The sequence below is a fragment of the Colobus angolensis genome, unplaced genomic scaffold (genome assembly GCF_000951035.1).
Source record: "Colobus angolensis palliatus isolate OR3802 unplaced genomic scaffold, Cang.pa_1.0 Scaffold70, whole genome shotgun sequence".
In the NCBI taxonomy this organism is placed as follows: domain Eukaryota; kingdom Metazoa; phylum Chordata; class Mammalia; order Primates; family Cercopithecidae; genus Colobus; species Colobus angolensis.
Window position 1 is genome coordinate 126,428 of NW_012120710.1, and position 7,845 is coordinate 134,272.

At 35.7% G+C, this 7,845-nt stretch overlaps 1 protein-coding gene and 1 pseudogene across 4 annotated transcripts in view; one reads left to right on the forward strand and one right to left on the reverse strand.

Moving 5' to 3' along the window:
* The window catches only part of LOC105501230 (UDP-glucuronosyltransferase 2B9), a 476,097-nt gene that overhangs the window by 121,676 nt on the left and 346,576 nt on the right, over window positions 1-7,845 (reverse strand). The gene's annotated exons all lie outside the window — the stretch shown is intronic.
* The window catches only part of LOC105501343, an 18,426-nt pseudogene that overhangs the window by 4,837 nt on the left and 5,744 nt on the right, over window positions 1-7,845 (forward strand).

The following is a 7,845-nucleotide window of genomic DNA, read 5'->3' on the forward strand; positions in this document are numbered from 1 at the left end:
AATATGTGCAAGTCACTTGAGATATCATTCTTCATTTAACAGAACCAGATTATTCAGCACATCAAGATTACATTCTCTCGAGAAGTCGTGGATGACGGATATATTGCGGACATGAATAAAAATAGACATACTATCTTTGCCAGTAAGATGGGAAAGCTGAACATGTGCCCTAGAATTTAAAGTATAATAAAAATGATAAAGAAAGCTATTCTAAAATTCTACTGTAAGTGATGCAGATCTTAAGTTTTCTAACTTAAAAGAATAACTCAATGATATAAATGTGTATCCCAATAATATTTGCAGCCAAATCCATTGTTCACTTGATTTTATTCAAGAACATAACTCATTCTACCCTGAGATACCAGAGTTTTACATCTTAGATCAGAAACATGCCCTATTAGACAAGTTGTTTTCAGTCTTATGACGAGCAACTCAGTACAGCTTCCTGGTGACTCTTGTGTCTAGACACCAAAGCTCCCTACAGAAAAGCATGGAGAAAACGAACGATCCACTTATTATAAATACCAAATTGTTTCTCTCACTTGTATCTGTATAGTAGTAAACTTAGTTTACAAAAATGAAAGAATTTTACTTAGAAGATACTCTTTTCAAAGGAACACAAGACCCTCATAAATTTTAAATTAATATCATACTTTTAAGACATATGTAGAAAGTAAGCATTCTTTAGTACATTATTAAGCAATCTCTTAACTTTTTTGTCTATATCAAACTGAGAATTCATTCCATGGTTAAAATGTAATATCTATGTTGAATGCAAATTGTGTGTGCTTTATAATTTTTGAAAGAGACAAAAGCTGAGATAAGACTAATAAAAATTGTATGCCACCCTACCCTAGTATTGAGAGATTTCCCTATTCACATTAAGGGAAAGCGATAGTGCCAATAGGAGGCAGAAGATAGTAGGAGGTGTAAAAGGACAAGGAAAAGGATGCCCAGTAGTAAATGGTGATAATTACTAAGAGTGACTGTTGTTATTAAGTTGCAGAAAGATTTAAATGAAAATCAGTTGTTGGAAAATTGGTTCTCTAATTGTTGATTATGTAGAACAATTGTTAACCAAAGTTGTTTCCTTTTCAATTAAATATTAGATTTTCAGAATATGTGTGTATGCTTTAAGAGAAAAAGACACTTGGCAAAATGTTTCTAGTGAGTTAAAAATGCACATAACCATTGGTTTCACAATATAGTCTCATGTAATCATACTGAGAAAAATAACTCAAGATGTGTATTTAATATTTATGGAAAATATTCATAAAATTAACATTGGAAGTAATCCAACATCTTAAATGAAGGAATGATTAAAAACTTATACTATATGCAAATGTCTAACATGCATCATGCAGTTTAAGCTTGCCATGTAATTCAGCCTCATATAGTTTCTGTACATTTTGGGTTAGGCTTATCTGAGTGATGTTCAGGGTAGGATTCAGAGAAAGAATGACCTAGGCTGATAGACTTAGTCCAAGTTCCCACCAGCCAGATAGATTGAGAGAAAGAGTAAAAGCAGCCTCCCTTGCTGGACGGGGCCCAGCCAATGTCTGAAGCAGGACGATTAAAGAGAAAGGATGAGGATAGATCCCGACCTGAAGGTGAATGCTGTGCTGCATAAAATGTGGTCCCACAAGGAGTCAGCATTATCAGATTAACAACTCCTCCCAATGGAGGCAGCAGAAGGAATTATAGGAAGGAGTCAAACAGAAGGAAGCCAGGTGAGGGAACAGGTTCAACGATGTTCCATCCATAGAACATAGTAAGAATCATATTTTCTTCTGTATAGAATAAAATGGTGACATTTGTGTATTTGTCAAATACTTTTTAGTTGCCTATCTGATATAGCCTTCTTGTAATGACCTATACTAATGTGTTTTGCTGAAAACTTAGTTATTTTAATATTGATCTAACAAGTAAAAGTTAAACACTGTAAATTATTGTTCAGTTTATGAGGATTGCTTGAGAGTTCTATAATTAGTAACTTGAACATAAAAATGCCTTGGCTATAGTAGAACATATTAATCACTGTTGTCAGCACTTTGTAACACATTGTCTAAGTGTTAACAATCAGTTAACCAAATTCAGGAAAACACAATTTTGAATTTATTCAAAAGTTCTATCTTTATTTATGATACCAAAAGATTCCTCATTTCAATGCTGAAACAGTAACCAAAATTAGCAATACTGATAATACTCTGAATTTGTCTCAGAAATTGTCCCTTGAAATTTCTCCTCGAAGTAGTGCTTGATAATTTGTAATTTGAAAGAAGTTATACATATTCCCTTTGCAGCATTAATTTATTTCTTACAGTTAGCTTATTTTATCAACTTGCTTTTTTGTCAATCAAAGGACACAAAACTCTAATATAACTTACAGACAAGCAGAATTACATTAAATACTTCCTATGTTACTTAAAAAATGAATAAATTAATATTCAATGTAGAAGATGAAAACTAATATAAAATACATAAAACAAAATAAACATAATATAGGTCATTATTAAATTGTTACTGCTTATTCTCACTAGAATTATAATGACTATTTAAATTTTTTTCATGCATATAATTTTTTAGAATTTTTATGTGTCTCAAATTAAATGTATTTTATTTTTTAACTTTCATTTTAAGTTCAGGCCTACAGGAGCAGGTTTCTTACATAGATAAATCTGTGTCATGGGTTTTTTTTTGTTTTTTTTTTTGTTTTTTCCTTCAGCAAGTGTTTATTGAGTACCTACTGCATATAGTACACTGTGGCAGGTATTGAGGATCCAATTGTGAGCAAAGCCAGTGAGGTCCCTGCCCTCAGGGAGCTTCAGATCTAGTGACAAGACAGATATTAATGACTTGCAAATGTTTAATTACAAGCTATGTTAATACACACAGATTTTAATTAAATGTAATGTTTAATTACAGACTGTGATATGTGCATTTGGCAGGAACGTTACTGGGTAAAAGACAGATTCTCAAATACATATTTTGGCATATTTGGACATTTCACTCATTTTCAGAATTGCGTGATGAAGACTATAAAGTCAAGTGTTGGGTCTGTCATTTTGCCTTTAGCTTCAGAGTCTCTTAATTCCACCCACCATTTTTTTTTTCTGCCAGATGAAATCAAATATTGTTGGCATTCTAGTTACAGCTTATGGTTCTCCAAGGAGAGTCTGTGAGAGAGAAAGAAATGATGGAAAGCCAAAATGGGAACACATTTGTTTGGCAGAGGGTCAGATTACTGGAACAGGAATTATGGAGCTTCAGTTGATTGAATGCTTTGTTTTGCACATTCCTGTTCTTCCTCTAGTCTCTTCCAGCTCAGTAAATATCACCATCCACTCAGTTACTGGGGTCGGAAACCTGGAAGTCATGCTTTTTGCCCTCTGAAGTCATGCTCTTTGCCCTCCGATTATAGGTACTTCCAAAATGCATCTCAAATGCATCTTTCCTCATTTTCCTAAATCCAAACCACAATCATCTTTTACCAGTACTACTGTGGCTCTAGCTGGCCTCCTTTCATCTACTCTTGCACCCTTATCATCCTTTTCCCACCAAGCAACCAAAGGAAATCAGGAAATGATGCCACACTCCTAGTTGAGATCCTTCATTAGTTTCCCACTGCATCCTTACCTTGGCCCAAGCCGTCCTACCTGACCTGCCCTCCTCCTTCCTTCCTTCCATTCTAGCTTTTTTTTTTTTTTAATTATACTTTAAGTTATAGGGTACATGTGCATAATGTGCAGGTTTGTTACATATGTATACTTGTGCCATGTTGGTGTGCTGCACCCATCAACTCGTCAGCACCCATCAATTCATCATTTATATCAGGTATACCTCCCCAATGCAATCCCTCCCTTCTCCCCCCTCCCCATGAAAGGCCCCAGTGTGTGATGTTCCCCTTCCCGAGTCCAAGTGATCTCATTGTTCAGTTCCCACCTATGAGTGAGAACATGCGGTGTTTGGTTTTCTCCTCTTGTGATAGTTTGCTAAGAATGATGGTTTCCAGCTGCACTCATGTCCCTACAAAGGACGCAAACTCATCCTTTTTTATGGCTGCATAGTATTCCATGGTGTATATGTGCCACATTTTCTTAATCCAGTCTATCACTGATGGACATTTAAGTTGATTCCAAGTCTTTGCTATTGTGAATAGCCCCGCAATAAACATACGTGTGCATGTGTCTTTGTAGTAGAATAATTTATAATCCTTTTGTTTTACAGATTGTTTAATCATCCAGGCATTATGACCAGAACCCATTAGTTATTTTACCCGATCTTCTCTCTCCTCCTGCCCTCCACCCACCAATACACTCCAGTGTATGTTGTTCCCTGCTATGTTTCCATGTGTTCTCATCTTTTAGCTTCCACTTAATAGTGAGAAAATGTGATATTTGGATTTCTGTTTCTATGCTAGTTTGCTAAGGATAACGGTCTCCAGCTCCATCTATGTACCTGTAAAATACAAAATCTTGTGGGTTTTTTTAATGACTACATAATATTCCATGGTGTATATGTATGCCATTCGATTTCCTTTATTCAGTCAATCATTGATGGGCATTAAGATTGATTCCATATCTTTATTATTGTGAATACTACTGCTATTAATAAACGTGTATGTGTCTTAATAAGAGAATCATTCTTCATCCTTTCTGTATATACCCACTAATGAGATTGGTGAGTTGAATTGTATTTTAGCCTCTAAGTTTCTGAGGAAGTGCCACATTGTCTTCCACAATGGTTGAACCAACTTACATTCCCACTAACAGAGTATAAGCATTCCTTTTTCTACACAATCTCACTAGTATGTACTACCTTTTGTGTTTATAATAGCCATTATGACTGGTGAAAAATAGTATCTATCGTGATTTTGATTTGCATTTCTCCAATGAGCAGTGATGTTAAATTTTTTCATATGATGGTTGGCCACACGTGGGTCTTCTTTCGAAAAGCCTAACAATTTTCTAAATACTTGAACTTTTCATCTATAATCTCATTTTTTCCAAGCTATTATTTGGAAAATCCTGATTTCCTTACACACTTAACTAGTTACAGAAGTTAAGAAAATGAAATGTTGCCATTCTATTTACATCAGTCTTTGAGTAATTTTATTACCCAACATCCCTGATCTCATTCTTAATATCTTTAGTGTTCTAAAATTCTGTAACTTTGGAGTTCTACTCATGGAATAAGATATTTTCTTTACTGTAACAGGTTCTGTGGAGATTTGATGGGAATAGATCACATGCGTTAGGACTCAGTACTCAGGTGGACAAGTGGATACCCCAGATTGAACTTCTTGGTATGACTCTGGAGTACAAATGCTAAATATATTAGTAATAGTCCATTAGAGCATGAATTATTAATCATGAAATAAGGTTATTGAAAACTTGTTATGGAAAAACTTAAAAATAAAATGAAACTTCTTTATATTTATTTTCCATTACTATGGGGAAAATAATAAGCTATAATTTTTGGCATTTTATTATATACATTCACATTCTTTATTTTCAGAAGCAGAGTATTTTTATTTCAGGTGTTATTACATCTCAAAGAATTGTTTGCAACTTCATAGATTGTCTCTTTGTCTCCTATTTCTATAACTTTACACCTGTTCTTTCTTTTTATGCAGGTTATTTCAAATGTCACTAAAAATAACAGCTCTTCTGCTATCACCAGGGACTCTGCATTTTCTGTAGGATTAAATTGCTAATCTTAATCATAAAGTGATGGCGTATTTCATGATGAAGTGTGACCTGTCTTCCCACAATCCTAGCACCACCATCACCCCACTGCCTGCTGCCTTGCACAGCTCACATTTCACATTCTGTGACTGCACTTAGGAGAACACATTCTTACACGTTCATCTCTTTGCTTTGTTTCTTTTTTTTTTCACATTTTATTTACATTGCATTTTTTCTTTAGTCCAACTGTTAATCTTGTTTAATTTTTTTTCAGTCTGAAGTCACATACACCATATAGTTTTCACTTACATCTTCAGCAGAAGTAGGCACTCCTTCCTCTGAAGTCTGAAACTCAATTTTAATTGACTTCAAGGTTTTAGTTAGAATACACTGTCACTTGAGCGTTTAGTTGTTCATTCCTCATTTTATTCCTGTGAATAATATTGCTAAAATTTATCCAATCCAAAGTCATCCAGAAACCAGTGCTTTTTTTACTCATGATGGGTCCAATGACATCACGAGGTGATCTACCATGGGATCCCTATGGTGGGCATTCCATTGCATGATGAGGATCAACCTGATAACATTACACAAATGAAGGCCAGGGCAGCAGCTATTAGATTGAACTTCAACACAGTGTCAAGTACAGACTTGTTCAATGCACTGAAGACAGTAATTAATGATCCTTTGTGAGTGTAACAATATTTTTTTACTAGGTGGTATTTATAGATAGCTTATCTTCTCAATAGTAGGTATGGATTTCATCCTTTTTTTTTTCTTTTTTTTTTCTTTTTTGAGACGGAGTCTCGCTCTGTCACCCAGGCTGGAGTGCTGTGGCCGGATCTCAGCTCACTGCAAGCTCCGCCTCCCGGGTTCGCGCCATTCTCCTGCCTCAGCCTCCCGGGTAGCTGGGACTGCAGGCGCCACCACCTCGCCCTGCTAGTTTTTTGTATTTTTTAGTAGAGACGGGGTTTCACCGTGTTAGCCAGGATGGTCTCGATCTCCTGACCTCGTGATCCGCCCGTCTCAGCCTCCCAAAGTGCTGGGATTACAGGCTTGAGCCACCGCGCCCGGCCCCGGATTTCATCCTTTTTTTAGGAGACTAATTTTGAAAGAATTTACATGATGTAACCAATCTGAAATCATCTTATATTTTTGAGTGGTTATTTTAAAATCATGTTTTTAACTCCATACATATGATGGGTATCCAATAGTGAAACAATGTTCTACACAAAAATAATTATAAAGTAATATAGCTAATATAAAAAAGACAGTTTTTTGTATTTTTATTTTTTTATGTTCTAGGGTACATGTGCACAACCTGCAGGTTTGTTACATACATATACATGTGTCATGTTGGTGTGCTGCAACCATTAATTCATCATTTACATTAGGCATATCTCCTAATGCTATCCCTCCCCTTCCCCCCACCCCCTCCCACAATAGGCCCCTGTGTGTGATGTTCCCCTTCCTGTGTCCAAGAGATCTCACTGTTCAATTCCCACCTATGAGTGAGAACATGCAGTGTTTGCTTTTCAGTTCTTGTGATAGTTTGCTGAGATGATGGTTTCCAGCTGCATCCATGTCCCTACAAAGGACATGAACTCATCCTTTTTTATGGTTGCATAGTATTCCATGGTTTATTTGTGCCACATTTTCTTTATCCAGTCTGTCACTGATGGACATTTAGGTTGATTCCAAGTCTTTGTTATTGTGAATGGTGCTGCAGTAAACATACGTGTGCATGTGTCTTTATAGCAGCATGATTTATAATCCTTTGGGTATATACCCGATGAGCCTTTTTTCATGTGTCTTTTGGCTGTATGAATGTCTTCTTTTCAGAAATGTCTGTTCATATCCTTTGCCTACTTTTTGATGGGGTTGCTTTTTTCTTGTAAGTTTGTTTGAGTTCTTTGTAGGTTCTGGATATTAGCCCTTTTTCAGATGAGTAGATTGCAAAACTTTTCTCCCATTCTGGAGGTTGCCTGTTTATTCTGATGGTAGTTTCTTTTGCTGTGCAGAAGTTATTTAGTTTAATTAGATCCCATTTGTCAATTTTGGCTTTTGTTGCCATTCCTTTTGTTGTTTTAGATATGAAGTCCTTGCCCATGCCTATTTCCTGAATGGTATTACCTAGGTTTTCTTCTAGGGTTTTTAT